The sequence below is a fragment of the Orcinus orca genome, chromosome 4, assembly GCF_937001465.1.
Source record: "Orcinus orca chromosome 4, mOrcOrc1.1, whole genome shotgun sequence".
In the NCBI taxonomy this organism is placed as follows: Eukaryota; Metazoa; Chordata; class Mammalia; order Artiodactyla; family Delphinidae; genus Orcinus; species Orcinus orca.
In genome coordinates, this window is record NC_064562.1 from 131,932,742 (window position 1) to 131,954,993 (window position 22,252).

At 37.1% G+C, this 22,252-nt stretch overlaps 1 pseudogene; it reads left to right on the forward strand.

Moving 5' to 3' along the window:
* The first annotated feature begins 440 nt into the window (after positions 1-440).
* Positions 441-1,565, forward strand: LOC101289215 (spindle and kinetochore-associated protein 1-like; annotated as a pseudogene).
* The last annotated feature ends 20,687 nt before the right edge of the window (positions 1,566-22,252 follow it).

Sequence of the window (22,252 nt, forward strand, 5' to 3'; positions counted from 1 at the left end):
CCAGAAGGGTATAAGATCCATTATCAATTAATTATTAAGGACCTACCTACCGCGTGCTCACCCATCATAAACACTGAGTGTGATATAAAGACAAGACATGGCCCTGTTATCTTTCAGGGAAAGGGAAGAAATAAAGAAGGCTTTAATATGGAGATCGTATATGAATTGCAGAATGGGTGAAACAGGGAGCACAGATTTATTAATTTAAATATAATTGTTTATTTTGAAAAAGAGGCAGAAACGCGCGCGACCCCTGAGCAGTCTGCCTGGGGCGCTGATGTGCGCTTGCTCTGCACCGAGTCCCAGGGGCAGTTTGAATTTCGCTCCCTGAGTTAGGTCTCCTGATCCTGGGCTTGCGGCACAGACTGGAGGGGTCTCGGCACCTCGTGACTCCACTGAGTGGGCGCTTTGCTCCTGGACCCGCACTAGAGGCTTAAAGGATGGCCTCCTCATTTCTGGTACAATTATGCTCTCATATTAATGAAAAGATTGGAAATATTAAAAAAAAACCGTCATTGAGAAATTGTGGACTGTATTAAAATAGGAGATGAGATCATTGCAGTAAATGAACTTCTAAATAAATTGGAATTGGAAATTCAGTATCAAGAACAAACCAACAATTCACTCAAGGAACTCTTTAAACCTCTTGGAGAAGATTGTAAAGATGTGGAACATCTCAAAGAAAACATTCCTTCCCATTTGCCTCAAGTAACCCAGAACTTTGTAATGGATCAGATCTTGACCCTGAACAACCAGTCAAAGATGAGGAACCTGCACCCACAAAGAAGCCCCCCAAAGAGCAAAGAAATATTAAAGAAATGTCATTTATAACTTCTGATGAGTTTAATGGCATTCTTGTGTACATGAAATCCCACCTAACCTATTGTCAAATTAACGACATACCCTAACCTATTGTCAAATTAATGATGTTATTAAAAAATCAACAAGGCAGGGACTTCTCTGGTGGCGCAGTGGTTAGAATCCGCCTGCCGATGCAGGGGCCACAGGTTTGATCCCTGGTTCGGGAAGATCCCACATGCCATGGAGCAACTAAGCCCGTGTGCCACAACTACTGAGCCTGTGTTCTAGAGCCTGTGTGTCACAACTACCGAAGCTCACGTGCCTAGAGCCCGTGCTCTGCAACAAGAGAAGGCACTGCAATGAGAAGCCCACGCACTGCAACAAAGAGTAGCCCCTGCTCACCACAACTAGAAAAAGCCCACGCGCAGCAACGAAGACCCAACGATGAAGACCCAACGGAGACAAAAATAAACAAATAAATTTTTTTAAAAAAAGAAATCAACAAGGCAGTAGTTAGTAAATATAAGATGCTACATCAACGAAAAAAGTCTATGAGTTCTGTGGCCAGAAGTCTCTATCACAGATTTATTGATGAAGAAATGAAGGAAACCAAAGACCATTATTTTGTAGTGGAAGCTGACATAAAGGAGTTGACGGCTTTGAAAGTTGAAAAGAGGTTTCACGTAACGCTGAATATTTTACAACACTGCCGGAGGCTATCAGAGGTCCGAGGGGGAGGACTTACCCGATATGTTATAACATAAGGCCCTTTTGAGCTTCTGAACCAGCCAACGGTAGAGATAGAAGCTATTCCTATCGTTTCCTTACATGTAATTTCTTTATATATAATTTCTTTAGCTTTTTCATTTTCTTTTTTGTTTGTTTCTTGTAAAAATAAAACTTAAATAATGTATATTTTTAAATCCACTTTCTTACAGTAAATATTTAATCACCTACTATGTAAGCCTCTGTTCTAGGCATACAATGGAACTAAAAAATGTTCATACTTAGTTTTGGTGTTTAGTGACAGTGCTGCCAACCCCAGGAAGACAGGTGCAGATGTGATAATAAAAGTCAAAGTTCAAGAAGATGAGACCAAGGACATCCAGGCTCTTTAGAAGTAAAGGTCATTAGTGTCTAAATTCCACTAATGATATTTCAGTCTATAGGGAAAAGTTGGATTTGGAGGCAGCCCACCCACGTGGTTATTCTGCTTTCCCATATGTGGTTAAGGAACAGCTTAGCTGAAATACATTCAGTGTAAATCAATCTGTAAACATCGACCTGTAAGGAAATTGTAATAAGAGTATATTGAGATGAAAAAGATGATAAAATAAGATGTGTAAGCAGATTGATAGTGGTCATGGAAAACAAGTGGTTGGATTGTAAGAATTTAATGGAGTTTCTCTTCCGCACTTGGGGAGACTGTTAGTCTATCTGTGTCTCAGTGAGCATTCTGCAGAGAAACAGAACAGTAGGTTATCCATCTAACTATATCTGTCTCTATATCTATCTGCCTATCTATCATCTATCTATCTATCATCTATCTGCAGAGGTTTATTATGAGGAATGGGCTGATGTGATTATGGAGGCTAAGAGGCCCCCAGATCTGCCGTCTGCAAGCTGGAGGCCCTGGAAAGCCGGTGGTGTGATTCAGTCTGAGTGTAAGGGCCTGGAAACAGGGGAGCCAGGCCAGATCAGATGAGATGAGATGTTTCAGCTCAGCAGTGAGGCAGGAAGAAAAAGAGCAAATTCCTCCTGCCTTCCTCCACCTTTCGTTCTGTTCGGGTCTTGGATGGATGGGAGGATGCCCACACACACAGGGGAGGTCAGTCTGTTTCACTGAGTCCACTGATTCCAATGCTCATCTCATCTCGAAACATCCTCAAGGACACACCCAGAAACAATGTTTAATCTGGGCGCCCATGGCCAGTCAAGTCGGCACATAAAGTTAACCATCACAATCTACGTCCATGCCGTCTGCTTGGCAGGCTGATCCTCGTAGCAGAGAAAAAATTGTCTCACCAGGCCCAGCTGCCTGGTTAACACTGTCACTGTGATGATCACAGAATACATTATGGGCACTGCTCATTTATTGTTATCCTTTCTTTCTCCCTAATTTAAATGCAGTTATATTTAATTTTTCATGTCTCAGTTTAATTAAAAATAGTGGCATTATCGTTTACGTTTTTAAAGTCTTGCTTGTTTTTTCTCTATGAATCATTTTTCCGTGCGTTCTCTATCAAAAACATTTTCTCTGTTTAAGATTTCTTTCCCTGAAACTCGTATTGAACAACTGTGTTGGTAAGTTTAATTCTTGTGGAATGGATACTGAGTCTCTGTTTTGATCATTAGCATGTAATCAATACAGTTGGTAAAACCGTATTCCTCAAACACTAATAAAGACATTAATTTTCAAACAATAAATAAATATAATCGTTTATTTTGTTTTACTGTATTTATATGGAAAGGATTTTTTGTAAAGAATAAAATAAAAGGTTAAGCTAATGGCAGGGCTCCCTTCTCTACCTACTCATGAAGACTCAAAACATATTTCTTATTCCTAACTTCCATAAGCAAAGACTGGTTATAAAATTATCTGTGCTATAAATCTTTTCTGTAATATATAGGCACTTATGTTTACATGTAAATACATATATATAAATTACATGTCATTGAATATATGTGAATAAAAGAGTTATACTGATATTAATATATATCTAAAATATAGAGGTATATTAGAAAAGTCTGAATGTATATATAAAAACCTTCAACCGTGGTTATTCCTAGATGATAGATATAATTTTATTTGATTATGGGTCTTCCTACTTTATAGTTTTGTTTTTATTTTCCAGTGACCATGCATTATGTTCATAATCGTGAAAAATAACAAGTTCATAAAAATACTCATTTCTAAAATTTTTAATTTATAGTGAAATAATCATAGTCCACCATGAAATTTACAGTAGTTTCTTTAAAAAAATAAAAGCAGACGGATAGTAGTTAAAGTTAAAACAAAATATTTTTAACACAAGTCTCTGATTCTTTCAAGATCTGAATATACAAACTTGAACTAATTGTAATAATTTTGAAAACCCTGTTATTTAGAAGAAAGAAGAAAAGATGATTACCTATATGATATGAATTCAATAACATTATTATTTGCAATAAAATTGCAATTTAAAAAAAACACATGAATTAACTACTTAAGATTTTTTCCTACATGTCTGTGAATACTAAAAATAAAAGGAAAATAGAGGAGAAAAAGTATTTTGTTTCATTCATATTCAACTACTATTTTATGCATAACTCTTCAATGATTAAAGAAATGGATTTTGACCAGAATAGTTATAATGGATTATCCCACAGCAGGAAGTTAGTCAGCCCCTGTGATCCATTCTGCCCACTTTTGAAAAACAGTTAAGCAGTAACTTTCCTGTCCTTTATTAATTTAATATGACAAACCTAATACAGTGGCAACATTCGTGGACATGCAATGACTACCCAAAAGTTTATGATACAAATTTTTATGAACTGCATGTAAGTTATTTTTAAGAGTTTGATAATAATGTCAACATTTGGAAAGTGTTCTCATCTTATTAATAAACACATTGCTTGTTCTCACAAGCAGGGCTAAATAACAAGGCATGTTAACAAAAGACCTCATCAATTTAAAACTCTAAATATTTTTGGTTGTTTTCTTGGTGTGTGTGTGTGTGTGTGTGTGTGTGTGAGTGTGAGTGAATTTAGAGACATGTTAATAGAACAGTTAGTCATTTTACTGAAAAATTAATTTAGAAACAAAACCTTATCCCTGATAAAAAGTGTGTGCACATATAATAATAACGGTGAAAGGTAAATACATTTAAATAAAACTTGCACACATGTACACTAGCTCTCTACAAACTGTTAGTTGCACTTTAAATTACATATAAAAATGTAGTTGTAACTCCAAAAGCTATTCTAAGTCACAGCAGAGATTTTTGTGTCTCACAAATCAGAACCTTTTTTTATCCCTCATACATTTTTATTACTTTATTAGGCATGTAACAGGGTGAAAGAGTATACAAGCCGTTAAGCCCTGTTAACAAGCCGTGGTACGCTTGTATTTCAGCTCCACGAGGCTTCTGTAGTTTTGGCTTTTTTCAAGCCTTCTGATATTCTGTGCATCACAGACCATATTTGATTAAGAAAAGCATGTTCCTGAAACATCTGTCTGCTTAGTTACATTCAAACTGCCCCTTATGGATACAACATTTTCTTGGAATCTTTCTATTCCTGATGGGTGCCAAAGGGGGAAAAAATATACTCTCAAGGTCACCAGAATTCATTAAATACAGCTGACAATGTTATGGTACAGGGAGGAAAAAATCTTCCCAAGTTTGTGTACAATATTATATTCACAAAATATTAGTTTACTCTTAAAGGAATCGAGAGAAATACCAAGGGAACGAAGCTATAAATGGTGACAGATGCTTCTCAGCTAGTGTGGCCCTCTGCATCACGTGGGTGCCAGAATGTAAAGCAGGTAATCCATCCCTCAGGGCACTGAGCAGAAGTCAAATCATGTGGCCAGGCCAAGCAGGATGGATTTAATTAGGAAGACTGCAGCAGAATATTCACATAATCACCTAAAATTTCATTTTGCCCAGTTAAGCACTAGTTGTTTTCAGAGCTCACTCTGAAGAGTGAGGAAGTTTCCAAAAGATTACCAGAACTTGTCTCATTAATTCAACCCCAAAGGAGGGCTGGGACTATGTGTCTGGTCACTAGTGTTGACACTAATCAGGGCTAAAGTAGGCAGAGGTAGCACTGGCTGAAAGAAAAATCCCCAAACATTCAGGCTTCTTGAAAAGTGTAATGGTACTTTACATACAGCTTTATGGGACTAGCAGGTAGTCTTTGAGTACAAGGATGACCTAACTTTTTTTTTTTTAATTAAATGTCAACTGCTCAGTGATATTTACCATGGAAACCCTATTTAAAGTTATAATTCTGATGCCCTGTATCCTGATTTTTTCTATTAATTTATTACCTCATACTATATTACTTAAACATTATATTAATTTTTTATTGTCTATCTTTTCTCCACTAGAATTGGGAATTTTTTTGGCTTCATTTACTAATATATCTTAAGTCTTTAAAATAATACCTGACTCATAGAAGAGGATCAATAAAGAGCTGTTAAAAGAATGAAGCTTCTGAATTTTGAAGAATTTCCTTTGGACTCTCCCCTTTAGAAAGGGCTCTGCAGTGAAAAAAAATTCGGGAGATTTATCAAGTCCAAACGATGCTTTCGCCAGCCAAGTATACTAAGCTCTGTGCTCTCATTACATAAGGAAACCCAGAGGTCAATGGCGCATCACCTGGACACTAAGGACAATCACAGCTGGAAGGAACAGGTCTCCTGGGAAAAAAGCAAGCGTGGGAGAGTAAAAGCAAGCTTCACCACCTCGTAACTGCACATATTTAGGCACATTTCTCAACATGTTTTAGCCTCAATTTTCTCAAAATAAGGGTACTACCTACTTGGCAGATTTACTGTGAGAATGAAATGAGATTACACGTGTAAAGCATTTATGGAAGTGCTTGGCACATTCAGAAAATGATCATTCCCTTGCCCTCAAACTCAAGTCCACAAAAATTGAACTCCTAGCCCTTTCCACCACAATTAAGTCCTTGCTTAGAATCTCAACACACAAGACTGAAACCTTGACTTTTTAACTGGGTGTCAGTACCCATCCCCTACGTCCCTGCTACAGACCACACACTACCCTGAGCCTCTTCCCATTACTGACTGCAGGGCTCTCCATTAACTTGCTTGCTGGCCCTCTGCTCAGGTGGACACACTGCTCATTTCCTGAGCAGCTTAAAGAATCTCAGCCTCAGCTCTTGGGTCACCTGTCCTTCCCTCTAAAGGCTCATCCCTCAAGACACCAACCCTTAGCACTGCTCCATGTTTCCACACAAGATACCTGTTTAAAGAGAATGACACCTCACTTTCTTTCAGCCCTCCAGGTCACCCGGCCTTCCTCATCCCAGCCCAGTTTGCTACCTCAGGAACCCAGGGTCTAAAAGGACCTTCACTTCAACAAAATGCTCAATGTATTTTGAAGGAAAATAATTATTTTTTATTTAAAAAGTACATAGACAATAGTTCCTGAGATTGACGCCTAAAAAATTAAATTTAGGAGGAAAGCAGAGCCAACAATCACATGGAGTTGTTACAGTGAACCTGCGGACGGGGTATCATGGTCATGGGCCTAGACTAGCTGCATTTCCAAAGTGTTTCTCAAAACCATCTATCTCACTTGACATTGCTTCATCCACAGCCTCAGTGTAGGTTCTAATCATCTCTTGCCTGGACTACACTCATTGATTCATAATTGGGCTCACTGTAATCAGGCTTGACAGCCTCTAATCCATTCTTCACAGAGGCATCAATACCTAAAATGATCACCTGACCTTCCGACTGGTTAGAAACCTTAATGACACCACAGTACAAAGTAAAACATGTAAACCAATGATCATCAAAATGTTATTCCACCAATTGTTTAATAATTCATGATTAGGAAAGCACAGAAATTGACAGTAAGCAGTTAAGAGGCTTTTATAGCAATTTAACATTACTTAATACCCAAGCATGTGGTTTTATATTTTATAAACATATCAGTCTACATCATTTTGGAAATTTTAAAATAATAATAAATAAAACTGATAACTCATTATAGATAGTTGAGAAACCCTAGTCTAATCTTCTTTACAAGACACACAAAATCAATACCAACCACCCATCAGTCTCTCCAGCTGTGTCTTCTGATTTCAAACTAAGACTTTTATCCAGCAATTTCAATCCACTTATAGTTCACTACACCCATCCGTTACAGAAAACTGTAGCAAGAGGCTGTATGGCAGAGTGGTTAAAATATGGATACTAGGGCTTCCCTGGTGGCGCAGTGGTTGAGAGTCCGCCTGCCGATGCAGGGGACACGGGTTCGTGCCCCGGTCCGGGAAGATCCCACATGCCGCAGAGCGGCTGGGCCCGTGAGCCATGGCTGCTGAGCGTGCGCGTCCGGAGCCTGTGCTCCGCAACGGGAGAGGCCACAACAGTGAGAGGCCCGCGTACCGCAAAAAAAAAAAAAAAAAAATTATATATATATATATATATATATATATGGATACTGGAGCCAAACGGTATAGATCTTAATCTTAGCTCTGTCACTTACTGGCTATGCGGCCTTGGAGAATTTACTTCAACATTCAGTGCCATAGTTTTTTCACATATAGAATTAAAATAGTAACAGCTGCCTCATATGTTCGTTGGGAAGATGAAACAGTTTAAAGCACCACTTAAAATAGTGACTGATTCAATAAATGTTGGGTTTCTTTTTTTTTCTATTATTTTAGCCTCCATTCCTTCCTGGCATGTTCCCTCTGCCTTCCTCTAACTTTGTATCTGGCTAATTTCTAACCAACTTTAAAGACAAATCCGACTTCATCTTCTCCATGAGGCCTTCCTTGGTTTCCCTAGGCTGATTTGTGTGCTTGTTTTGTGCTGCCCTACCACCCTAAACCAACACCTCCATCGTGGCATTTACCACATGGTGTAATAGCTATCTCCTTATGTGTCTGTTTCCTCTACCATAATGAGAACGTAACACAAATGAAGTGCTGAATCCATATTAACAGACCCCATAAATGTACATATTTAACCGATTCCACTTTGATCCTTAGATGGATCCCGGTTCACACTGTCTTACTATTTCAGTCAAGCATGGCTTCCCAAAAGAAACCTGGATGGGAAGAGGTACCTCTGGTGCTCAAGTAAGATAACTTGGCCTCAGAGCTTCTTGTTTTGACCTCCCTGCACTTAGCATTGGCCTTGGGAGTTGAGGCAGAATACATACAAATCCCAAAGAAACTTGCCTAACTATTGGATTCATACAACTTGGCCCACGCCGTGAAAACAGGCCTCTTCTCTCATCTGATTCTTCTATGGTATTATTAATATAAATGGTGAAGAGAATGAGATTTACAATTTTCTTCATAATTAATCCATCATTACTTCTTATTATGCTTCTGACCATAAGTACAATTATTTGGGGAAGCAAAGAAAAGCTCTAGATTTTAAACTAAATTTTTAAAAAATGAGTCATCCATTAACAATGGTTATATCACTCTAATTAATTAGATTCAAAGGTGACAATGTTTTCAAAAACTTCTATTCTCATTATAAAATAGCTAAAAATCCTAATTATCAATGACCATATAAAAAAACCTGACATTCAAACACCATTAATAACCATAATGAAATCTCAAATGACCATGCTACTGCAAGCCTCTTCATAATCTTTATTGAATAGAACCTAGAAGAAAAACAAAGATTAGTCTGGGTATAGATTTCTCAGAAATAGCTAAATACCATGCAAATTACAGTATATGAACAGTTGCAAGGTTATAAAGAAATTAGGCCTCTTGAGGAAAAAAATAAACAAATGGAAAATACAGTCAGCTCAAACGATGGAGTACTTTTAATTATCCAGGATAAAGAAGGAAGGGTAACAGGACCAACTTAAAACTGCAGACAATCTAAAATATTTTAGCAATTTATTTCAAGCTTTCTTATACCACTAACTTACTTTTAAAAGGCATGAACAACTAGTAGTGCATTTGAGTTTAAGCTCTTTCCTGTGGTCTTATTCAGTGTTTGATTATGTGACAAGAGCTAGAAGACAACAAAATGTGTGGGAAGAAAGGATGAAGAAAGCCCAAGTCTGGCAGAGCCACACTCTGAATCCTGAGACTGAAACGCATTTTCCTACCTACACACTCACAGGCTCAAGGTCACATATACAACATTCTGTAGGAAAGTTTAGAGGAAAGAAAAGTACAAGAATTTTGAAAATCACATCTAAAAGATCCTTAATACTATGCACAATTTTAGAAAACAGGCTTTTTTCATTGCTACTTAATTTGAGCAATTTCCATAAAATATTAAATGATGTCCATTTAAAGATGCAAACAGCAAAAACACAGGTAAAATAATTCTAACTTCTCACTCTGTAACATAATGGTGATGAAGAAGTGAAAACAGTCAAAAGAAAGGCATCTGAATAATAGGAGAATCTTACAGATGGTTCTTATTTCAGAAATTATTCTTCCCTATCTATATCTAGGGGTATTTATTAAACTCCTTCCAGGGCAGCAACACTAAAAAAGTGTTTTGCATGAGACACTCTTGCAGTCGACTGATGCAAATGTTAATCTGTGCTTCAGGATAATCACACCTCCAGGGTTTTAACATTATGTGTATCTGTGCAGATCCAAATCATATATCATTTAGAGAAATAATAATGTGGTAGTTGGAAGTTGATGAAACCAAAGGGAAAAAATGTGTACTTTAAAAACCAAATGCAGAAAATGTTCAGGTGAAGAGACCAGCCAGTTTACAAAATTAGTTCAGCAACCCTAATAGCAATAAGAAAGGATAAAATACCAACACAAATTATTGGTGTCGAAAAAGCCGTCATTAATGAGATAAATGAGATCCAACATAGGGAAAGAAGAAATCACCAACCAAAACAAGAATGGAAAGACACTTCAGGTCATTCCTGAATTTGGGTCATCCCAAAACCTGGGTAAGGAGGGCATGGTAATGATAAGGGCATTGCCAGCCCATTCTCTTCTCAATTAACAAAACACCATGGTAACCCCCTAATTCAATACATCTAATGTATGATTTTTAACGGTTGTATGACAGACCATAAAAAAATGTACCGCATTTATTCAAGCCTTCAGTTATTGATAAACATTGAGAGTTTCTCTTTTTCTTTTTTGCTGCTACACTCAACGAGACATTTATAAATCTTGTACACATACACTAAGTCCTTTTACTTTTATTTGTATAAGTCTGATTACTCCAAATAGTTCACATGCTATGTGGGATCTTACTGCTCTTTTTTTTTTTATCCTAAATGTATGTATGGAATGGAGGGAATCAAAAGAATTGAATTAGTAATGACTGATTGTTGTAGGAAAGTTCAGCAATTTCATGAAATAGACCTGCAGAAAAGCATTAAATTCAGCAAATTCTGTTTACTTAGTGGGTCTCTCCTTATTAACTGGTGAGTGTGTTTTCACAAAAAAGAAAGAGATGTTCCTCAGATAAAGGTTGAAAGGTAATAGCTTTAATCTGACCCGTTTTAGGATGCCACACAAGAATTTTCATAAACTGGCTTCTTTCTAACTCTACTCCCATTTTTCTTCTCTTCCCCAGACTTGTTCTATGTACCAATCATAGGAACCCACTATAGTTCAACAGATACCATACTTTTTTCACAAATCCACTTAGCCAGTGAAGAAATCATTTCCTCTTCCTGGAACATCAGGTCACTCAACCCCCCTCTTTGTTTCCACCTGGCCAACTCTTCCTTGGGCCTTTAAAACAAGGTTAAGGCATAAAATAATTCTATTACCAATTAAAACTTCAGATCACTCAGGATCCTGCACCCAATTTCCAAAGGAGGAAGGGGGAGGTTACCACACCAAGCAATTTTCTGACACCAGCTGGGTATCCTACAATTTAACTCATTTCTGGTACTATTTACCCAGTGATAGCATCAGATGCACAGGTTAAGGGCTCAGTCCTACAAGACTGGGCCTCTCCTGCCCACACACTTCAGATGCCAATCACAAATCCAGGTTGTGAGCTGTGATTCTGACTAACAAGCTGTAGATTGGAGGTTCCCACAACCTCCTCCTTGGTTTCTATTAATTTGCTAGAGCAGCTCACAGAACTCAGAGAAACATTTTACTTACTAGATTACCAGTTTATTATAGAAGGATGTAACTCAGGAACAACCAGATGGAAACCATGCATAGAGCAAGATACATGGGAAAGGACTTGGAACTCCCATGCCTTCTCTGAGTGGGCCACTCTTCCCAAATCCCCACCTGTGCCCCAACCCAGAAACTCTCAGAAACACATCCTTTTGGAGTTTTATGGAGGCATGACTGACTAAATCATTGTCCATTGGATATTGAACTCAATCTCCACCCCCTCTCCCCTCTCCAGAGGTTAGGAGGTGGGACTGAAAGTTTCAACCTTAAATCACCTGGTTGGTTCCCCTGGCAACTAGCTCCCATCCATAGGTGCTTTCCAAAAGACACCTCATTAACATAACAAAACACCTTTCTTGATCTCATCTCAGGAAATTTGTTTTAGGAGCTCTGTGCCAGGAACAGGATGAAAACTAAAAACACCTTTCTTCTTAAAAATCATAATATCGTGATATCATTCTTTTTAGAAGTCCACTGGAATACAGATGGGATAAAGGTCTCCTCCTGGATAGCCATACCTAAGTAAAGTTCTATCTTCCTGACAGAACAGTATTGCACTATATTATAATGCTTTAATGCCTTGTCTGTCTCCCTCACGGGATTGTGACTCTTGGAAGACAGGGTTATGTGAATTGTCTGCGATAACACAGTACTTAATATGATGTAGGCTTTCAGAAGTGTTTTTTGATTTAATTGGAAAGGAGAGTAATAAAGAAAGAGGAGCAAGAAAAGTAACTATTTAAACATGTACGTTTAGAGGACATGTACAGAAAAAAAAAAAGGCTAAGTTGACTGAAAAAGAGTCCTTAAAGAAGTAAGTAGAGAAGCAGGAAAGAATACAACTGTGGGATATTAGAGTTTGAAAGTGGAGAAGTAAACATTGTCAAGTGCTACAGAAAAAAGGATGAAAGAAACAAAGAAAATCAAGAAAATAGGGAAATACTAAAGAAGGTCCGAAGTGGCGACACTGAGCATATTTAATAGCCTTAGTTTATTGTGAAGGGCAAAGGCAATAGGTGTTTGCAGCTCTGGTATCTTGGGACAGGAGAGCCAATTAAAAGAGTTTTAAAGAGGACACTTAGGGGTAAGGATGAGGCAATTTATCTTAAGTAGGATATAAGAAATGAAAATAGAGGCTGATAAACAACTAGATGGGATGCAATGGAGATGCAAGCTGGTAATGAAAAGGGAAGTCTGTACAGGATTTCTGCATGCCCTCCTTTTCCTCACCCTCCACACCACTGCCTATCCCCCCACCTCCCTACCCGATTTACCCTTGGATCATAGGTATTCTAACAAGATTGAGCTTCAGTCTGTCTGGCAGTGTTCCTGGACATATTCCTTATAAATGGAGACTTCTATCCCAACAAAAGTTTATTCATCATCATTACTATTCACTAAACCCAGATTCATTTGTTATAAAATATAAAAATAAAATAAAAATTACTATTAATAATACAGTACAGTACTGCAGTTACACCGGATATGTTATGTTTAGGAAAACAGGAATATTTATGAAGAGCTAACTGAAAGATACATTTATGTAAAACACTTCACGTATTTATTCGTAAGTCAAAAATATATACATCGTTACAAAAAATATTTTACAGAGGAAATGAGATCATTTTCTTTAATGTGACAGCATTATAATCTCCCTGCAGGTGATAAGAAGTGGAAAAACCACAACATAAAGGGAAGTCCTCATAGGAAATGATCCCTGATCAGGAAAATTGGTTCTGCTAGATAAACATATAACATTACTCTAATTATTAAGTCTCATACTTTGTAGACAAGAATGTCTTATTTAGAAGTGCAGCTACATAAAAATTGGAGTACTACTATGTATGATATAGAAAACTGTATTGATATATTTTCCTTTACTGCAAACTCTAAAAACTGGAGCTTTCGGGCTTCCCTGGTGGCGCAGTGGTTGAGAGTCCTCCTGCCGATGCAGGGGACACGGGTTCGTGCCCCGGTCTGGGAGGATCCCACATGCCGCGGAGCGGCTGGGCCCGTGAGCCATGGCCGCTGAGCCTGCGCGTCCGGAGCCTGTGCTCCGCAACGGGAGAGGCCAGAGCAGTGAGAGGCCCGCGTACCGCAAAAAAAAAAAAACAACACAGTGCTTTCATGCTAAAGACTAGTACATTATTATTAAAATAATAATAGTTTTTACCCTCTTTTTGCAAAGAGCATAAGTCAGAGACCATCATTTAGTTTCTAATAAACACTACCACCCATGATTGAGATCTAAAGGTGAAAGCTTTTATATACCGTCTCCAGGCTCTTGAGCATTCTGGGCTCCCTTCATTTTCTGTAGAACAATTTGTTCTTCCTAAGTACAGCATAGCTTGATGTGACTTGGTCATTTGACATCTATGGTAAGAAATATTAAAGTATAATTATGTTTTACACTTAGTGTCAGTCAGAAAAGCTTACTATAAATACAAATTAACTGGATCTTTGTATTCAATGTCTTAATAGTCCAACAATGGAAAAAAAGGACTGGTGGGTAAAAACTAAAAATCATTACAATTTCTCTCAAATCATCAAACCACACAAACACACTGCTAAGCAATACAGATTCAAAACGGTTTTGAGATTATAGATTTGTCTTATGCCTCTGTAATTTTCCCAATTTGCAAACAAAGAAAGAATTAAGAAAATGCATTTTAAGACAATCATAAGTTTTTTTCTGTGACACACTAGGTATTTTAAAAATTGACTGGGAATCTAATTGCTTCATTATTCCCTAAAGCATATTTTTCAGTTATAGTATCATTCTTTCGGTAGTTTCTGGTTATTTGTTTTTCAATAAACTTTAATTTTGGAGCAGTTTTAGGTTGGAAGCGAAACTGAGCAGAATTTTGTGAGACTGATGTGACCCGGATCTTTTTCTAGCTGGGAAGAGTTTTAAAATTGTGCTTTCCTGAAAGGAAATGAAAAAAAAGAAAGACCCATTTTGCCTTTTTTCTTATCCCCAGGTTTAGATCTTGCTTGAAATGGTCAATTTTCTTAATGTCAACACATTATATATGAGACAATTTCCTGGAATCAAAGAAAACCAGAGAACCTTAGAGAGAATTATCATGAAGCTTCCCTCTACGGTTTATCTTGCAGAGCTCAGGCAACAACGCATATAGAGCAGTAACTCTCTTACCTTAGAGAACTAGGCTGCTATTGAAGAGTAGCAATGCCACATCCTCCCAGAGTTTTGCTGAAATGTATCATAGAGCCGCTGGAAATAAAAATATGCTGACATCTCCCTATTCCTGGCCTTTTACTTAATTTAAAGGTTGTTGGAGAAAGGGGAACCAGCCAGTGAGACAAAAATGGAATGAAAAAGAAGTTTGAGAAAACATACAGACTTGGACCATGGACATCAAGGACAAAAGAAGTAATGGTGAAGAAAAGGAAGTTTGGTTGAGATAGGTTAAAATCAACTAAAAGTAAGCTGAAAGAGATTATTAGCTTTGTCGTTGATAACTTTTGTATGAAACAGTGAAAAAAGAAATGAGAAAGTAAGGTGAAAAGTAAAGGAAATAGATTGCCTATAAGTGTGGAGAACTGAATGTGCTTTTTTTTCTGCTTCCTCTAAAGAAATCTTTAAATGAATTAACTCAAAGACAAAGACAATGTTTTGGACAACAGAAAGCAAATGGTTGAGGGGTAACTGATGTAATGTAGAGAAAGCTGAGCCCATCGAGGAGGCTGACCAGACGAAGAAAGCTGTCCGGGCTGCAGAAAGCCTCCTAAAAGGCTCAGGGTTTGAGCCACAGAAACAGCAGGGGATGAATGTGGGTAGCCTCAGTTTGAAGTCTACATAGAAGTTAGGTTACCAAACTCCCTTCTCTCATCCCCCACAGACAACTACTACCACTCCCCAACCAGGCAAGAGATGAGTGGTTTATTCCTCAAGCAAAAATAAAGCAGAAAGTTCCAAGTCTCAGAAACACTAAGAAATATATATTAAAGCCACAATGTGTTTTTCAGGACACATCAATTAGAACGAGTAAAAAGGACTGATGATAGCAAGTATTGTTGAGGAACCCAGAACTCTCATACATTATGGGAGCATTTAGTGTTACAACTTTGAGAAACATTTTGATTGTTCCTATAAATCTATACATATGGTATCTTGTTATGCTCCAGCAATTCTACTCCTATTTCCCCCAAAGAAATAAAAATACACATCCACAGAAACATTTGTATAAGAATATCTATAGCAGTTTTGTTCATAATAGCCCAACTTGGAAACAACCCAAATATACAACAACAATTCAACGGATAAACAAATTATGATATAACAATATAATGGAATAGCAGTAATAAAAGGGAGCATGTTAACTATACACACAACTGTATGGATGAATCTCAAAAATATTATACTAAGAAAAAGACATAAAACAGTATATATTATGTGACTCCATTTATGTGAAAATTTTAAAAAGGCAGGACTACTCTAGAGACAGCAGCAGATATTTGGTATTGTCTCTGGCAAAAGTTGAGATGAGAATTGACTGCAGATGGGCATGAGTGACTTTTTGTGGTAATGTAAATCTTGAATATGGTGGTGGTTACACCATATATGCCTATAGGCATAAGTGTTTATCATAAAAACTAAGCTGTGCTTAAAATGAGTGCATTTTATTATGCATAAATTATACTTCACTAATGTGAATTTTTAAAAACAGGTCAGACTGTTATATATACATATATTATGTATATTTATTATATATTTATGTATTACATATATTTCTTTTGTGACAGAGGAGATGTAAATATTTTTGAAGACTGAAGGAAAAATACTACTGGGAAACATGTTGGTATGAGCAAAAGGAGGGAAAACTGATGGACCATGGTCCTGGACTTGATGGGAAGATTCAAAACCATAGGTAGAGGGGTTCGCCTTACACCAGTAATCTCTTTAGTCACCATTCAGTTTATGTCAGAATCTGTTCTTAGCACCTACGTACATTATCTCAATTCATCATTATTATAATCTTATGATATAGGCATTATGATTCCCATATTACGGGTAATAAAACTGGATTCATAAGATTAACAACTTCCTCAAGGTAACACATCTACTAAGTAGGGTTATTTCAGTTACTTTAAGAATCACATTTTAATAGGAAAAAAAAAACACATGCTATTTGTTGCATTCCTCCTTCTTTTTCTACCCCCAGTAATGGTTCCCCACGACCTCATTTCTAATCAGCTCTAAATTGTACTCTCCATATAAACAGCATCTGGATTTACAAGTCCAACAATCTAATTGTTATTGACAGAGTAAAAGTGGGATCATTTTCATTAGCAAATTTTGATACTAACAAAGTAAATGTAATTAATGTGCATCCAGGTACTCAAGCCCCAAATTTCAAGCAAAAATGTTTTGTTAACTAGTCTGATTGGAAAGATAATATAGAAAAGGGAAGACACCTAATTAGTAGAAAAACAGAAATCTGGAATTTGCAGACAGTGACTGCAAAAGACAGGTCTAATGTTACTCTATTAATTTGGGAATGACAAGTTCTGTCCAGTCCCAGCATAGATAAGTAAACAAATGTGAATGCCTAGAGATATAGTTGACTATAATTGTGTAATTATTGATTTAGAACCAAAGCAAAAAGGAGAAATAGCCTACAGAATGGGTTTGTCCTCAAGACTTAAAACACTTAGAGCCATATATAATAAACACTGGATGTTTCTATACCTTTTAATGGGTGCCTCGTAATAAGACTTTGGTACTAGCTAATGGCCCACACTACTTGACTATGAACTTGGTGGATATTTAGACAACTGCAATTTGCCCAGAGGTAGGTAGAGACAGTAATGGAGATAATTAGAAAATTATGTCGCTTCTTTATAGTTATACAGGGAGGAGATTGTAAGAGCAAATACAAACTTTTAAAAAAAGAAGTGAGACACAGGCTTAATTTTTCTTTCTGAAAATAAGAGACTCTCTCCTGCCTCCTTTCCTTAAGAGCATTTACTTTAGAAAACTTGTAATTCCTTTTTCTGTTTTTTTTTTTTTTTCGAAATATATGTAAATCTCTTTAAAAGCTACATAAGCCTCTTGAGAGCACTAAGACCCAGGAATGAGTTTCTCAAGGACCTGGGAACCATCTTTGAAATGTAAACATCAAGGGACATAGTGCCCCTGCCTCCCAGTTTCTGTGGCTGTAGGAGCCTAACTCAGTGGGCACCTTGCTCCAAGCTTGTCATAAAGCTATGAGACATCTATTTTTCCTTTGATTCAAGTCAATTAGCTAACACAGATGGTCACCCCAGTTACCAGGTGAATCTAGGATGAATGATATGTGACAAATGGTGCTGTCAAGTCCTCTTCCTTGAGGACTAGTTATTGTTTATCTTGAGAGTACGTATGCAATAGTATGTATCTGCCTGGCTATGTAAAAGGGTAAAGTCTCTTTCCATCTGTAATCTCTTAGCCAGTTGCCTGTGATGCACATCAAGGTCTAGTTAAATGCTTACTCAATTGAAAAAAAAATTCCTTTCTTTCTCTTCTACCTTTGTGGAGAGTTTTTCTGGGTTGGGAAGAATTTTCCCTTGACAGGGGGTCATGGCTATTTCTGTTTTCTACATCTGGATACCAGTTTTAAAATATTTATTTCTGATTTTCCTGAATTTCCAGTCAGCTAGAGCAAGCATTTCTATTTAAATTCATTCTCTTAGAGAGAGGGAGAAAAGATGGAATAGAAATCCAGGGGGAAAACAAGCAAAATGTTGGACATCTTTTCTCCTTTGACAGCAACCAGAGGATACTTAAGCTTGTACCTCACCTGCCTGGCATTCATCTGACGTGCCTTTTAAAATACTCACCCGCATCATGCTGTTGCTATTTACACCAAATATTTAACAACCATTCACTTCCCCTTAATTTTTTTCTCAAGCATCAATACAACGAAGAAGGAACCTACACAATCCCTTAAAGAACAAAGCTATGTAAAACATTGCTAATAAGTTACTTGACATCTGAAATCAACTGCTTCTTTGCCCCTAACTCATTTGGTGTGTAGATTGTATCTACCCTGTGTTGATGAATTAGCAGCTTTTATAAGTGAATGAAGGAATAAGAGAAGCTACATAGGCTAACAGGCCACATACACACACACATGCACGCGCACACACACACACACAAAGCTAGCAAAGCCAGAATATTTTGTGCAATGAAGAAGTTATTTTTATATAATTGAAAATAACAAACTAAATTATCCACATTATTGTAATACAGTATTTGTTATCAGTTTGTCCATCCATTTAAATATGCAAAAACTACACTTTCCCAATGCGCTGCTTCTGAGATATCTGCCATATTAGCTCAGTTCAATTAAACAGTTGGCATCAGCTGCAGCTTTAGTAAACAGATTTGGTGTTTTCAGTACACAGTGACCATTTATTGATATTACAAAAATTATCAGAGAACCACAGGCATATGCAACTGGGATTAATTGTGAATCTAAATCCTAGCTTTTAATGAGGCCCCAGGAAATGACTCTTGGCTTTGGATTTATATCTGTAGCACCTCATAGTAGGAAACAAGAAATGTGTACAAAACGTAATTATACCTAAATATTAGGAGTTGCCATTCTATCTGCGCAGGAAGAGCCTGCCTTACTGAGCTGAGGTCACTAGTCTGTCTGGCAACATAAAATCAGTAACCTCAGGGGAAGTTAGAACCAACTCAACATGGTGCTTCCTATGGAAAAGAGTCTGAGCTGGAACATCTGATGGCTCTGTGTCAGCTTTTCACTTTACTAAATTACACATTATTCCTTTCCTCTAACATGCTGAAGGAAATGAAAGACTTGTAGAGTTGTCAGACATCTGGGACTCGGCCATTCATTAGGCAAGAAGTGTTACGTCACATCAGTGATTTTGCCTGCCTGAAATGACCTGCAGCCTGCAATCACCAAGGAGGGTACCACCTATCCCTGTCCTACACCATTTAACATGAGGCCAGGTTTCATTGCTATGACTATTGACTCCTGCACTCAGGAGTGTGCGTGTGTGTGTTTTCATTACCTATGTTTAAAAGTTCACTTCCAAACAAAATTCACAAGAAAATTGTCCCATATCTCAGCAGCGGGAACATATCTATTAAAAAACACTGTATAAGGCAAAAAGTTGTCTTTGGCAGAGAAACAACTCATTGTCCTTTTTGTTCATGATTCACAGTCATTTACTTGGACTTCCAGGAACAAATGGGTGAATGCCCTCTACCAGGAAAAAGCAATAAAAGGTGTTGGCAAAGCTACCTGCCATATGGTCATGAAATGGACAAGTATAAATGCCTATTAAAAATATACTTTGTAAAATTAAAATATGGTTTACTAGATATTTCCAATCATGCTTTCTTCTAAGATATCTCAAAAAATAAGAACTGAATTTTTATTTATATTCAAACATGAGCAACTCACGTTTAAACTGAATCTTCATTTTCGTACACAAAAAGCTAATGTACTGTTGGGACAGATAAAACAATTAAGCTAACTTACCGATTTTTCTCCTTTACTGATTTCCTTCATAGGAGTCATCCCTTGATTCACCATTGGAATGAGTAAGAAACAGGATTTCTAGTGACCTTTTCACATGTTCAAGAACTGCAGACCAAGAATTGAAGATCATTTGGTCAACAAATTTCTATTTTTTTTAAACAGGCTTTATTTTTTAGAGTAGTTTTAGGTTCACAGCAAAATTAAGCAGAAGGTCAGAGATTTCCCATAAACCTCTCTCCACACTTGTATAGCCTCCCCCATTATCTACATCTCCCACCAGGCTGATATATTTATCACAGTTGATGGACCTATTTTAACACATCTTTATCACCCAGAGTCCATAGTTTTCATTGCCGTTCACTCTTAAGTGTTGTACATGCTATGGGTTTGAACAAATTTGCCTTTTGCTATTTTTAAAGAGGGAAGGTTGGTTTGTAATGAAAAAATTACTCCCATGGCCTTCTCAGTGGGACTCCCTCTGACACTTCCCTAACATAGCTCAATCAGCCATTCATTTGGGGACCACAAAACCAGTATGCATAGTACTGTGCAGGATCTTGCCTAGGAGACAAGAATACCAATGACTCTTCTCTCTTGTGTGAAGTTGTATGTGCATTCAGTGCAGCGAAGGGGAATTAGGTCTCATGCAGATTTTTTTCACCCAATATTTATTGAAAATCTATTATGTGCAAAGATGGTCATTTTGTGAGCACCTTTGCACATAATAGTCACCTGTGAATGACTGTGACACAGAGATAAAGAAAACAATTATTATAATATGCTATGATAAGTGTTTTGATAGATGTAAGCCTAGGGATAATAAAGCAGTCCCTTCCTCTCAGAAACCACATGATTTCTAGCCATAGTCTCCACTCTAGACCCTGCTTTGATCCAAACAAGTGCTTGAAATGTAACAAACTTACTTCTCTTAGGCTCCATAACCTCACTGTAACCTTGAGAATGTGATTTCATAAAAGGCTGTGTCCACCTTTCTGCCCATAAGTCATTGCCTGCATGCAAATGTAGTCACACCGTACTCACTTCACAAATATCGTCAGAAATCTAACACCAAAAATGCCATCTTGACGTTACATATTTACCTTCATTAAGACTTTCCATTTTGGTTTTCTTTTTCAACCTCAACCCAGGACTAATTCAAGCTGTGATCGCCTAGGTTCTTACATCAGCAACATCTGTCACCAAAAATAAATATTCTGCAATCAAAACTTAACTGGCCTAGCAATTTTCTTGGTGATGCATGAGGCAGAACAGAATTCAGCTTCATTCTTCCTCTGCTAAATTGGTTTTACAGCACTAAGTGTAGGAAAGATTTATGTTTTAGTAAATTAAGCAGAGACAGCCCAGAGAAAACAAAAGACGCAAATACATGCAAGCCCACAGTATTCTTTAATATTCAGTTTTGCTCCCATATAATGTAATATATTTTAACAAGATGAAAAACATAAAGAGACAATGCTTCTAGTTAAAATGAAATTTGAATTTCAGCTGTAAACTGTCTTAACAGCTGAACAATGTGATTTGTAGTCTTATTAAATCAAGAAAAACTTGAATACCCTTGTTAAACATTGGTAAAAGTAGTAATTATAAAATCCCTAGCATATTTTCCACTCCTTAAGTAAATTATACTTACTGCTCCTGTTACAGCATTTCAGTTTACAAAGCAATATCATACATATTACCTCATTTAATCTTTAAAACATTTTTCAGACAAGAATTATCATTCTTATTAAACAAATGGAGAAACTGTATCCCAGAAGTTAAATCCAATACAACAAACCTAAGAATTGCAATGAGAGGCTGGATAAAAGTTAATTATTTTTTTCTTCTTATTCTGGACCCTGTATAGTCAATTCTCATTATTCATGGTAATTATGTTCTATAAAGTTGCCATGAACATGGAATTCACAAATACTGAACCACTACTCTTAGGGGAAATACAGGATTAGTTTCCTGTGAGCCTCTAGTAACAACGCTTTCATCAACCAACCTTGTCTTATGTGAGTTTCTGTTTAAAAACACCTTATTTAATATATATATATACATATGTATGCACATATATGTATGTGTGTGTG